Source organism: Ischnura elegans, chromosome 9, assembly GCF_921293095.1.
Source record: "Ischnura elegans chromosome 9, ioIscEleg1.1, whole genome shotgun sequence".
NCBI lineage: Eukaryota > Metazoa > Arthropoda > Insecta > Odonata > Coenagrionidae > Ischnura > Ischnura elegans.
The window spans coordinates 79,245,536-79,260,193 of NC_060254.1; the positions used below are offsets into that span (position 1 = coordinate 79,245,536).

General features: G+C 37.6%; 1 protein-coding gene across 1 annotated transcript in view; it reads left to right on the forward strand.

Annotated features, from left to right (window-relative positions):
• The window catches only part of LOC124165291, a 687,405-nt gene that overhangs the window by 111,015 nt on the left and 561,732 nt on the right, over positions 1-14,658 (forward strand). Inside the window, exon 2 of the mRNA XM_046542634.1 lies at positions 6,735-6,802. The gene's annotated coding sequence lies outside the window, so the exon portion shown is untranslated. The remainder of the gene's footprint in view (positions 1-6,734; positions 6,803-14,658) is intronic.

The window sequence follows — 14,658 nt, forward strand, 5'->3', positions numbered from 1 at the left end:
TGATAATTTAGGATTAATGTGTGTCATTATCTTATAGAATTTCTCAAAGTTTTGTCGTACAATATGCTCTTAAACGTGAAAAGTTTTATGTATTCGACTGGAGTAAATACCTAAAATATGCAATCAATAAACCGGTAATTATCGTTTGCAGTGCTCTGTAGTGCAGAAGCACGTCAGGGCACGGCTGAATTAATGCGGAGTTCTCCATTTATATTTACATTAGCAACGAACTTTGCTGGGATTATTGGTCAGTCTTGAAAAGGAATCTCTTGCACTGCATTGAATTTGAACACCTCTGCTTCTCCTCCTGAAAGACGTCGAGCAGTGATCGACGTTGCCTTATGAATATTAACGGGAGCGCAAGGAAGACGTTTAGAGAGCGTTTGAATGGCTACTGCAGCGAAACGGATTCATCGCCGATTTTTTTAAATTTATTTTTGGGAAATCTTTGAATCCTGCTTCCTGAACGGCTGTTAAATTTACATGAAATGCCGCGACAAAAAAATAAGGGAAAAAATGAGTAAAAAACTATAAAGAAACTGTAACGGAAAGCTAAAGTTCCTTGGTTCGATTCCCGGTCCAGGAGAATTTTTTTCTAATGACAATTCATGTATATTTCACCACCGTTCACACGGCAGTATTGAAATAATTCACTGGAATAGTGATGGAAAAATTGATTATTTTTTATTTTAATCGAAAAATTTCGAGTTTCGAAAATCGAGTTTTAATAGACAATGATCGAGGACGTCGAGATCGAACCATGATCTTCGAGTTTCGATCCAAACTCGAATTTTCAACTTGAATCTTGACCATTTCATTTTATCTCAGCAGCTTCTCCACCGGTGTGTGATTACACCCATGTGAAAGATTTCTCTCTAAGGCCGGTAATGATGGATAGGCACGCCCTCAATCACCAAGAAAGCATATCAATATATTAATCTTTCATAAAAATTTCATTGAAGCCAAATAGTTCCAAGCGGTGATCCCAAAACTTAAATGTTCGGGGATTTATAATATTTTGCTATTAAAGCATGTATTCTGAGAACATTTTTTCCTCTGTTAGACTGTGCAATTTATGTGTTTTCGAAATAAAAATGAGTATGTACAAACGGTTTCTTTTAAATTGAACCGTCAATTTTTTTTCGATTAATCGATATTTTGGCTCAATTTTCGATTTTTGTTGGAATGTCGATATTTCCTTTTATATTAAAAATCGAATGCTCGAAAAATCGATTGCTCGAAAAATCGATTGCTCGAAAAATCGATTTTGACCCACACCATGACCTACCATCACTACATATGACCACCATGCGCGTCTTAAGTGCAGGTTTAAGGATCTTGATCGTTTTTAGCTTCTTGGAAGTCCTTTCCCTATTGCGTATGCTATCTTGGATGAATCGTAGGGGCCCAACATATAGTACCATGATCCTCGGTACAGCTGCCTTAAGAAATTAGGAACTTGGATGGCGTAGTAGCCTACGCTGTGGCCCGGAAAGCTTTATGTCCGTGGTTCGATATCCGATATCCGATATCGATATCGTGGATATAAGTATTTTTCATGGTATTTCAAGTGAATAGATTTTTGCGTCAATTTTTGACCTTTACAAGCTTCGTATTTTTAGAATTATTGGGTTTCAAGTGTGCGAAGCTTATCAATTAGAACACGCGGTGTTTGAAATAAATAATTATCAATCGAGAAAACATTTCAATATACTTCAAAGCTGTTATTCTTGATAATAAATTCTTGGATTGCTCTTACGCATGGGGTATATGTGCCCTTTTTTATTATTGCGTTAATTTTCCTTTTTCAGTTTTTTTTTCTTTTTGAGCAGAGGGGTTGATGAGAACATAACGATTGTTGAGTTCAATAATTTCAGGTGAGAAAATATTCCATTCAAATACAAACGCTTCTTTCTCAACGAAAGATTTTTTGCATCCCTCCCGACTCCCATCTTATGGCATGTATGAAATACATTGTCATTCATTACGCCTGCGTTGAGTTTCCTGCCTGCATCTGCAACCTCATTACGCCGGGATCTCCCCAAGTTACTCCGAGATAAATTTCCATTTCTCTCCACGCTACTGCTTAGGCTCATATTTTCGCTGGTTTTATGAATACCTCATCGCTTTGGTGGTTATAAAACGCGCTCTTTGGTGCGAACACCACTTATTCCACCGAGTCATCGTCGTATAATATCACGCGAACCAGCTGACTCCCTCAGTGAAGTCATAACATATGGGTTGAAGTGCTGGTGGAAATAAGGAATTGTGTTCTGGTGGGGCTCGAGGTTCGTGTAAAGAGTCAGCAGAAGTAAGTACGTTCTCTGCATCACCCTTATTTGATGGAACAACAGAACAATTAAAAAATACTTTAAAAGGAAAATTTACCGGGGACTAAAAATTGACTATAAGTTAAGTTTCTAGCCAAATTCACTCGTCTGGATGTATGGAATATAGTTGGTGCGTTAAGAAAATGTACTTGGCTTGAGCCTGACGAGCCTGACTTACACGATCATTTTTTCCGTCCCTCTAAGTGATAGCTTTACCCATCATTTTCTGAATCGCGCGTTCATTCTCACCGTCCCTTTATCAATCGCTTCTTCCTACGGGATTGCATAGAGGATGCCCAATTCCATCTCATTGAAGGCTGATTTTTGCAGTCATTTCGGTCGCATTTAAATCGGTTTTCAAATATGTCCGCGGTGCGGTGATGAGTGCAATGCGATCCACTTTTTCCAAATTTTGCAGCATAATGTTTGTAATTGCAGGGAATAGCACTAAAATGTTATAAATTTGATAGATCACATCACCTTGTGTATGAATTTCGGTTTATATCCCTGATAACACCTTATTTCCCCAAAAAATCGGATTGATATGTCCGTCAGCGACGCGAGTGGCGAGTTTAGTAAACCCATTCAAATGCGCGTCGGATGACAACACATTTAGAGGCCGATTTGAGGATCCTTTTTTGTAATATTCGTGGCTTCTTCAGTCATTTTACGTATTTACAAGTGTCGTTCAATTTAAAACGAAGCGTGGCGTTGCAATCGCTGTTAGCGGGCGTGTGTTCTGATTGGCTAAAGCTCAAGAAGTTGGTAGCAGATCGGAAAACAGTCAAATACAGATAAAACCTTATTATGCACACTCTACTCTGTAAAACTTTTTGGGAAAATACAATAACGCCGTTTTTAAGATAAGCACATTTTGGCACTACCATTGCCGATGAGTTATGTGTTGATTCAATTTTGTTAAACCCTCTATCAAACGACGTTGAGGTGGCTCGCAAGGTATTATGTAGATGAAGATGAATAATAATCTTTATGCAATGCTAATTTACGTTAATTATTTATTGTAATCATATGAAAAAATCAATGGAAAAAATTAAACCACGTAGAATTTTTGTCAACATTTTAATTGCAAATTAATGGGCACCATCATGTTTAATCATCAATTTTATGCCTATCGAAACGCATATTACGAAAAGATGGAAAAAGTATGGCGAGTTAATCGATGGATTTTGATAGTATTAGAAGCTTATTTCGACTATTATACGTGTTCGTAAGTTACGAACACGTATAATAGTCGAAAGTTTACACGTATAATAGTTAAAGTTTCCTAAAAATTCATGCTTATTGTCATATATGTGCATGTAACCACAGGCTCATATGGGCACGTACCCTTCCCCCACCCCAAACGATTAAAATATACACAAGATTTTTAATACGATTATCATTACGTTCGTTAACTGTTGTATGTTACGCTGCCTCATTCATTTAATTTCATATTAATAAATTAATTTGATATAAAAATAAAGAGAATAAGTCTTGCAGTTATTATTGTATGTTATTTTCAATCTTAAAAATGAGAAATTCGTTTGCCTGTCAGACCCTGTTCTGATCGGCTGAAGCTCAAGTAGTTGGAAGTTCATTGAAACATAATGAAGGTTAAACCTTATTATTTAAACTCTCCTCTGTAAAAAAAGCTTTGAGAAAATACAATAACAATCATTGGGGTTCATGAAAGAGTCATCCCAGAAAAAAACCTGCATCCTCCCTTGCTGATGTAACAAAGTTTGTAGTACCACATGTGTAGCAAAAAATTTAATAATAATGATTAATATTGTATTTCACTAAAGGATTATTTTTCAGTGAATGACATTCGAAAATAAAAAACGGTAAAATTCTGTTTAAACCTTATTACTCAAGCTCTCTTCTGTAAGGAAAGTTTTAGGAAAATGCAATAAGAATCATTGGGGTACGTTGAAGAGTCATCCCAGAAAAAATATCCTGGATCCGCCCCTTCTAATGTAACAAAGTTTGCAAACCACCTGTTTAGCGAAAAATCGAATAATAATAATAATAGTCAACATTGTATTCCTCGAAAATTTTTTTTTTTCATTGAATTACAATCGAAAATGAAAAAGATTGGCGAGTTAGCATGTTTTGTGATCTAAGTTATGCAGGTGTGATCTGATTCGTGCTGCATAGGAGTTGTGTTACCATTTTATATTCCCCCTGCCCCTCCTTCATTCTCCGTCCTACAATCTGAAGACCAACACTCCTTCTCTCCCCAAGGCACACCACTCCTCAACCCACGCAGATGGTCTCATCCTACCATCCTCTTTTCTCAGCTCTTATTTATGCCGGCCGCGCGCCCTTAAATCGCCAAATTAATTAATTTTTGAGCGATAAATCGTAGGGTCTCGATATCCCTTGGGTGCTATCTACCTCGCCCGCTCCTCTTCTATATATATGTAGGGAACTCCGTGGAGCGAAGGCGGGTAGTGATGTATATGTATTTATCGGTTCGGGCTGGCCTTAATTCGAGCCACTTAAGGTCTCCCCTGAGGAAGGTAGGTACACCCATCACGGAGACGTACGCGGCTGCTAAAAGCTTAAGATAGAGGAGGGCCAAGGATGCACCTGGTCGCTCCATAGGCGAGATTAGGTGCCTCGGCTGAATCCTGGGATCTGTGCGAGGAAGAAGTTCGCTCGATGAATGTCTGTCATTAGGTTCGTATGAGTTGGGTCTTGCCTCGTCTTAACTAGAATGAAAGGGGTTGAGAATGCACCGTTGCTAGGTATTAGCTGATAATTGCGAGCATTCATATTGTGGGTAAAGATAAGTGAATGGATACGTAACAATCGAGTTTTATCTACTGTTAATATTTTTCGTATTTTCACCAAATTTAAGATTTTTTACTCATAAAACATTCTAAAAAAATCCTAGATATAGGCAAAAACGCTGTGAAAACCAATAGGTTAATTTTAAATACTGGTGGTAAATAAATTATGGTACTTGTCTCATTACACTATTTCGTGTTGTTACGTTTTGCAGCAGTTACGTGTGATCTGCTTCGTGTTGTATGGGATAGGAACTACCATTACAACAGGCGATAAAATTCACAAGTGGCTGAGTAAAAAGACATTATTTTATACAGTACCTTAATAATTCGTCCTTCTAAATAAATTAAAATCAGAGCGAATGAGTATGGAAATTCTTGGTCTGAAAGAGAGGCGTACGCCAACAAGATAGTTTTTATTTTTTTTTATATTACCCTGAATCGATCTACTTGTAAGGTTCAGCTTTTTTAGCAGTGAGGATTTATCAGAATTTTTTACTGAAATGTTAGTTAATGAAATTTCTATCATAAAATACACGGGATTTTCCATGAAATGATATTTGAGAGCAGTTTCATATTGACTTCTGACGTTATAATTAATTCCACATCGTTTTTTATAAAAACCTTATTTTGATTTATTGGAGGTTGTTATAAATAACAATGTATTTTGAAGTTAAATTTGCTTATGATGGCAAAATTCATGACAGATATTTTACTTTTTACTCAATGAATGAACTTGAAGAGTTCTGCATGCAGCAAAGGATGAGCTGAAGCCGTTGAATCACACTTTTGAGTGATATTTTGCTAAACAGGTGACAGTATAAACTTTGTTGCTTGTATTTGAAAGCATGCATAATAGATTTTTGGTAATTTACGAACACCTGCAGCAGTCGGAATAAACTTCCGTAGTTATCAGAATTAATCCTTTCACTTGTCATATTTTTTTATATTTACGTACTTCGCGATTCGATGGGTATAAATATCATGGACTTTGGAATGATTCCGATACTTTGACACTCTGTAATTTACACTTAAAATATCTAGAAGTAATTTCGGCGTAAATTTTACATATTTCAGCGAAAGTCGGTCACTATTTTTACTTTCTAAATTAATACGATGCATTTGTATTTAATCCATTGTCTTTTAGTGATTTCTCAAGCTGTAATATTAGAGTTTCCTTTCGTTTTACAGCCTTTTGTTCTCGTCTTCACATTTTTATTTTCTTTTCGTGCCTTTTATTATCTTTGATCATCTACGGAGGCCCCTCGAGAAATCTCCGGATCGTAAAATTATATCTCCTAAGTCGTCAGAGAGTGGGACGGCTCAACCTCTTCAGCTAGGGATAACGTGGAACATCCCATTCTTAGTTTTTTTTCGTGATCGATAAAGGACCGCAAAGCAACTGCTGGCGTATTTTTGGCAAACTTGAGTTTAAAGCCGTCGGTATACTGCGATAAATTTTTATCCCGACCATATTTTATATCACATTCTTCAGATTTTTATCCTCGGTTCTCTAAGCTATAGCATCATTTCTTGAGGATTTTTTTGTCGGAATTAATCACCTGAGGAATTTTGAATCTTTTATTTTAATATTATCCTCTCTTTTTTCCAGGGCGATGACTCCAGAGTGGAAGTCGTTTCGCCCGCGCCATCTGTGTCAAGCCTGAGTTCTACACCTGGGTAAGTGTTCCTCACTCGTAGAGTTTGCTTGTGTACTCTGGTGTCACGCCTTCCTTGTACCTTAATGGAGTCGTGTGATGAGAAAATTATGTTTTTTTTTTCTATTGACTTTGACCATATGGAACAGAATCGTGTATTTATCTAGAATAGTAAGGGGTTGTTAAGTTGGAAACTTCATTGTTAAAAATAGTTACCCATGCCAATGCGAGGATTTCAACTCGCCGGCTTCGATGGATGCGGGGTGAAGACTTTGCGTCGTAAATAAAGGGTCGTGGGTTCGATTCCCGCCTTGGTACGTTGTCCCAATCCGGGGAATGTTTATTTGTGATCGTACTACGTTGTTATTTTTCTAGGCCGTTTTACACGGCCCTCGTAATTGCGCAGGTTAGAACTGCATTTATTTCTCATAAGGACGTGCATTTGCGCGAATGCACGAACTAAATTACAATAGGGGCTATTTTAACATCTCAAGTCCATGCATTTCCGCAATTTCCGCGTTCTTGCAATTCACCGCTTTACACGGCATAATTTTGACTGCGCATTCGTGCACGCGGAGGATTGTGCAATTCCGTGCCCCGTGTATGACGGCCGTTAGATTCCTCCGCTTTAAAGGCTTTGAATGCGCTGTTTTCGTGGTGTTGAAGGTAAATAAATGAAGCATTTAATAATAATAATAATAATATCTCATACATATTTACCCGTATTGTGTGCTTGAAGACTATCTACGGAATTTATTTATCACTACCATAACAATTTCATTCTTTTATTAACTCAATTTTATGATATTTATATAGAATTCCTCTAAAGCATCTGTGGGTACCGACGAAATATAGAAAAATGTAGTGAGTAGGGAATATAACAGTATTAAAATCAGCATCATTATATTCCTATTATTGATGAATACTAGGAGGGGGTATTGGTGTAGTTCGAAATCTATCAAAGGCCTATCTATCTTTCGCTTTATCCTAATTGTTCGGAATAGAGACCTTTGTGAGTTTAATTTGGCGAAGTTTTTCCCTTGAAATACCTTCGTTAGCGTCCAGGGATTCATCGAACCTTTCTCCGCTTATCAGTCCGCAGCATGCCCATCACACCAATTACGTGAATTACAACCAGGTCATAAGGCTCAAAGACGTAGTGATCAAATAGCTTCGTTCAAATATGAACGAAAAAATTTTTCAAGGTGATTGATTCCCCTGCATTAATTTACGTTCTCGCGAATTGAAATTTTGGAGATCAAAGCCGCTAAAAGTATTCTACGAAGTACGTTTTACGCTAATTTGTGTTTCTACAATTTTTTCCTTTTTTTAAGCCCTCTTATCGCGGCGGGCCGATGTGTCGGGTCCTACGTGTTAAGTTATTATTATCGCTCTTACTAATTACAATTAGGTTTCAATTAAAATCATATTTTTAATTCAAATTTTAAAATCGTAATAAGATATCGAAGAAATTACTTCGTGATGTTTTGTTCCTCAAGTGCTATTTTTTATATTTTGTCCTCCTCATATCTCACTAGTATCCCGAGAAAAGGTAATCACTAAAAGAGTTAATATTTTTGCCAGCAGATGCAGCTCTAATGGGTGTGAATCACCTTAATCAATTTTGATGGGGTCCTTAGTCATCTCGTGCGATCTGATAAGTTTGAATGAATCCTTAGGAATCATTTCGCTTATCCGTTCTCGCTGAGTTGGATTCGCACTAATTAGTTTTGGAAACTCTGTTGAGAGATTGGGGTTCAATCAATTGATTGATCAATTATGCTCCACAACGAGTCTAAAACGATCACAGCCAGGCATTTTTTTTTAAATTTGAATCAATGGCTGGGATAAATCACTAAAAATATTGAGTTTCGTTCACAGAGACTTCATAATAACACGACTTGACATGGCAACCTTGAAACTACTAACTCGGCCAATTTGAGGGTAGGAGTGGGTTTCGCCAAAAGTAGCCTTTCTTAAAATAATAATTCGACATGTTTGATAAATTTCTCGATGAAGTCAGTATAACTCAAATGAGAAGGTACTTAAAATACCTTCTTTGGCAGTTCAGAATGGGCAGTTTGTGGCAGTTCAGAATGCTTCAGAACGTTTCTGTGGAACTATTATATTTGAAGTAGTACTTTAATCTTAGTTCCTTTTGCTCCTGCAATTATCTAGTATGCCAGACATTATAGCAGAAAATAATGAAGTTATTTTAGATACGGTTTATTAAGTGTTGTACTGTTAGAAGCAGATTTTTTCCTATTTTATTTTTACTAGTTTGTAGTACGCTTAGGTAAAAGTAGAGGTTTTGGGACATGATTTTTCGCTACAAAATTCATTAAGACTCGTGCTATTTACACTATCGCGTGACATATTGTGCAGTTAAATATAATTTACATCGCTGCCCTTTTACTTAGATCCTAGATTCAAATTCGTTCTATTCTTTCCAATCGCAGTGAAAATTGCGTTGTCGTTCGTTCGTTAGATTAGTTTTCCTCCGCCCGCCTTTTCGCAGAGATAGATCGAATTTTACTAATCCGAGGATCAATGTCAATCCGTATGTAGAACAACAGTCTACGGTATCAATTACCGTGGGCATGAAGGGGGTGGTTCTGTGAGGAAAAGATAAAGACTCACACCACCTACATGATGAAACATACTATGAATACTTCCCAACGTTACGACCGATAGCATTGGAGAAGATGAAATGAATCGATATAAATTCATGTAGAGATATCTTCATAAGGAAAAATTGATGATCAAAATAATTCATATGCATAGATATATTATTTTGCTGTTTTAGCATGTCATATAGCTTTTAATTTCCGCAACTCTGCGAAATGCACCTATCAAGTGCACAATTTTATGGATCCTAACTTCAACTATAACTCTTGAATCCGGTTGATTTTACTTTTTTTCTTATTATATGGTTTACTTTTTATTTTCGCAATTAGTTTCATAGCCATGCCTTATTCAACAAAAAAGGTATTATCGATTAAATCTTATCCAAGGAGTTTGGTGTAGATGTTACTCGCACATGAATCTATCATTCAAGAAGTAACTATTGCAAAAGTTGCGCTACCTGATAATAGTTATACCCTGAAAGTTGCATTCAGCTAACTCCAACGCTTACAGAAAATCGATATCGTACTGATACCATGGCGATTGGAAAGGTGAACCTGCAGTGGTATAAGGCTTCGTGAAAGAACATTATCATTGGGACGCCGTAGTCATTTCGACTACGGTGATAATGCGCCACGCTTATGATTTGTATTACAGATCACGATTAGAATGAATGGTTATATGTTTAATAACGGCATTGACATGCCATTACCATAGAATGGGAGTGGCTACAATGCTAATTCCTCCCTAGAGCGAAAAATGCGAGTCCTATCGATACGAGTCCTTAATTAAGATTGAGGTTTGATTAAGTAAAAGATGAATCTTAAAAATGCTCGTTAAAAGAGTTGAACCAGCCTATTTAGAATTAATGATGGTAATAAATTTTTATCGATGTTTTTCAATCATTCTGAGCGAAAAAAGTTTGGAATCAGCCCTGAAATAATGAACATGATGGAATCCTATGGTGGGATTAAATATCGGTCGTTTTGTGATAATATGAGAGGCATATGAAAAGTAAGATCTCCAATTATTTTCATAGTTTCTGAGATGTTTGTCCTTGGGCATAAAAGCGACCGGCAGGACTCATTTTCTGTCCCAGTAGACGGTAGCCACAATCTTGCCCGGCGATTTTGAGAATGCCTCCACTCGTCATGAATGTTGAGGCGGCGAGCAGTAAATTTTCTGCACCATTTACGTGAATTTTTCAAGTCTATGCACTTCGGACAACACGCTGCTTCCAATTTGCGATGAATTTCAATAGGATCAACCTTCTTTGCATGAAAAAACTTATTGATAAACCGCAGTTCACACTTGGCGGGAGCAGTAATCGGGACGCCCATCGCGTATAGGTACAGCGCCGATAATTACCTTGCTAATGAGAAACTGCTTATGCGACGGCAAGGGGGAGGGACCAATAAACACAACAGGGTAGCTAGATTTTGCGTCGTGCTGCATGCTGCGACGCCTAGGCTTTATAGTTGACCTAACTTTTCATATGCCCCTCTTATATAAATTAAGAATTTATTCCCTCTTGCCTCATCGCTCTGAATACAGCTAAGACATACATATTCTACGTTCTAATGCAGCATGATATTTCTTTCGATTCTTGCATCCGTGTGATGATAGATTTTGCTTTTCGCTTTGCTTGTACACATGCGGATTTTTTTCCTCAGGGTGAGGAAAAGAATACGCTTATTTTTCATCATTGTTTTAAAAGATAAAAAGACTATGTAGCTAATATTTCATTCAATTTAATGATATTTGCGTTTAGAATATGACAATCTCGCTACGTAAATCGTTTAAAATTTCAACTCTCGATTATTCTGCTGACCATAAAAGAACATTTTTTCAAACATTTTTCCTTCAATTTTAACATTAGCTTAATAAGTCATTTTTTATAAGACTTTGGTAATCCTCGGAAGTGTGTTGCCAAGTATGATATCGTCGTGATTCATTGGCTCAAATAGATCCAAAAGGCTAAGGGTCGTCAAGGATATAGGATTTGCGATTGGTATTTGTGGTAAAAACAAGTTTTGAGTTGATTAATACGTGCACGACTCTTTTATTTTGGATATTCCGTTCAGAAGATTTCATATTTTTGCGCAATTCAAGCTTAGCTGAAAGTTTTTGAGCAAATATTTGTCTGCTCTTTCGATGATGAAACATTTTCGTGGCCACAGATGATGCGTTGATCAATTAACGCAGCGAGTGACCTCATGGCAGTCAAATCCTCGGATTACGAATGGGAAACAAATGAAAAGCGCTGAATGTGATATCCCCGATTCCGAATCGATCCAATGCAATGGTGGCAATATTGGGTCTCGCGCTAAAAGCCCCCTTATCTTATCGCGCCAACCCTGGTCGGTCACATCGCATTATTGACGGAAATGCTCATCTTATCGCATGTTCGCGTCGTCTGATTCAAATTTTTGCGGCCGCAGGTTAAGTGTGACGTATGGTGTATTTCGTGCAACTGAAAGCATATTTAACCCCCTTACCAAGACAGAGCGATCAGAATGATAATGGAACAGTTCACTCGTTTTGATCAAGTTTGCTGGGTACTTAAAATTTTATCATTGCCTGTACTTTCTGTGCTTCGAATGGGAACAGCACTTTTCGATTATCAGTCCTCAATTTAAACCATTTCATCACTCTCTCGTAGTAACATCTCGCCTTACTCCATCCCCGTGGGTCTCAAAGTACCTTTCCTAAACATCAATAAATGCCTTTTGACCTCAGCAATTTCATGTCTTCAAAATATCTAGAATAAGTAATTGCAACACATTTTCAGCGTGCAAGGAAACAATGAAAATATTTCATGAGTAGGTATTTTAAAATAATTTTTTCGAATTTTGAATCTGGATGACGCCAATTTATTTTTTGTTCATAGTGTGCGTATTATACTTGTTCTTAAGAATACTTTGGCTAGTAAATTTTTAGACGTACGATCACGAAATGCCCGCCAATAGTTTTTTATGGCTTTGGGGATAAAATAAGGAGAATTACGGCCTATTAACTACGGCTGTATAGGGAAACAACTATCCTCGAGCGCTGGTGTACCTATCCACTTATTTTACTTCAGATGGCGATGTGAGGTTAGATATTACCGATATTACTCTTCTTTGATACAGGTCTTCACCTACTCTTCTTCAATATAGTTTCTGTATTGTCTACAACTATTCTATCCTAACGATTGTCTTTTTGATGTGGTCCTCCCTGAAAGATAGTCTCGTTATAATAGTTATATAATTCTTCTTAAAAGTCTTATTATAATTTCTCTCCGCGAGTAGTGCATAAATGCCTTTCGTCTGTAAAATCGTTCTTCGACTACCCACGCAAAGCCATGTCATGCAAATGCGGACAATGTCGAATAGAGGTCGAATTTTAGCATCAAAGTGGGGGTACGATGAAATCAATTTATGAAGGACATAACAAGGAGGAGTAAGAATATGCTATTGTAGTTTTATACGATGTTAGGCGTTAGAAATCTGTATAAAGTGAAAAAACATAGCATTCCTTTCGATACATGTTCCGTTTTGGTGTTGAGAAGCCGTATCTTTGTTGGCACTGCGATTCTTGGCTTTCCCCACACCTGTTGAGGCTAATGCGTGGTGGTCCTCCTTCACTTCTCAGGTATACGACCTGGATTTAGTTTATTGCTCTGGTAATGTGAGACTGCTCACGATACCTGAGGTCATTCGCTCCATCCATGTCCGGAGAGCAGAAGGCTTTCGAGATTAGGAGACCATACCATAGTTAAGTTCGTCATTGACAATCCACGATCACATCACCTTTCATTATGCTCCGTGTCCATATTGCAATGGCTCAATGTTTCCACGCCAATATTCATAATCCCGGTAACTGAACATGGAAAATTTGAATGTTTTACTTAAATCACGGTATCATAGATCCATAACATTATTTTTGAAGTCTTGAAACGTCAATATAATTGCTCCTAAATTTTATCTTAAAATCCCGAAGTAAAAAACAAAAAATTCGGTATGAATCGAGGTTCCTCGGTAAATCTAGAGCCTGGCTGTTATTGATGGGGAATATTAAACCTGTATATGCATAATATTTCCTCCCAGGCTCGTTGGTGTACAATTTCCTACGTCGAGGGGTAAATATTTTCTTTACGCATGTTTACCAAAGAGAGCGTGGTAACCTAGTGGTTAGAGCACTTGGCTACTGACTGAAGGGTCCCAGGTTCATACTCCGGTGATTCAGGGAAAGAAACTGTCTCCTCTACCCTGAATGTGTGAAATTCACGCAGCTGGGGCTTAGTATGGGGTGAGATTTACCCTCATCTATCGAAAAAAGCCTTCGGGTTAAATCATTCTGTGTGTGTATGGGTGTATTATATATTCAAATATGTATATCATATGAGTGTCACCAAGACAATTTGTAATTTCGTGTAAAATAATACTTTATATTAGCTGGCGTATTTACCACTCTTTTTCATTCACTCATGCGAATTTAATACTGAAGACTGATAACGAACTGGTCAAGCGTGTGTAATTATGTGGCTAAAAATGTAATTAGGGAGATGTGACATATGTAAAAATATGTCTATCATATGAGTGTCACCAAGACGCCTGAGATTGTTTGCAAGCAACAGCAGACAATGAAGCTGAGCAACCTTAAGGTATCCTCTTATGAATTACCTAAATGTACTCGGACATAGTATATTACAATGTGTTTACTTAAGAAGGTGGAAGCCACTCGCCCCATCCTAATTACACGATAAGCCGATTGGAGAATCCTCTATTGGTTGAAGTCTTTGTGGTCATTTTGAATCCTACCAATCGTTATTCTTTTGTTTGCACAGTAAGTCAAATTTTGTGTTGGTTGACTAAGTAAGTCAAATTGTGGAACTGCCCCACGTGTTCCGGTGCCGTGGGCAGACATTCAGCTCGTAGTCGCCAGACAGAACGGTTGTGCTCAAGATTTCTCCATGTTATATTTTTTGACATAAATTATCTATCTGAAACAATGCCTTTTCTATTATCTAAACCGCCTGATCCTTCGGAACATTTTATTCATAACTAACACGTACATCTATCGTACGGTATTATACGTGTGTGAGTCGGTCAGCATAGTCGAAGAGGTTACGATGCGAGATGGCGTCTTCGGAATGGTAGCAAAAGGACGCAAGTAGGTGGGTGGGGGGAGGGAGGTGAGTATGGTGAGTGGGAGGAGGAAGTGGAAGGACTGCAACTCCGTGAGCGAGGGGAGACTCACTCACTCTCTCGC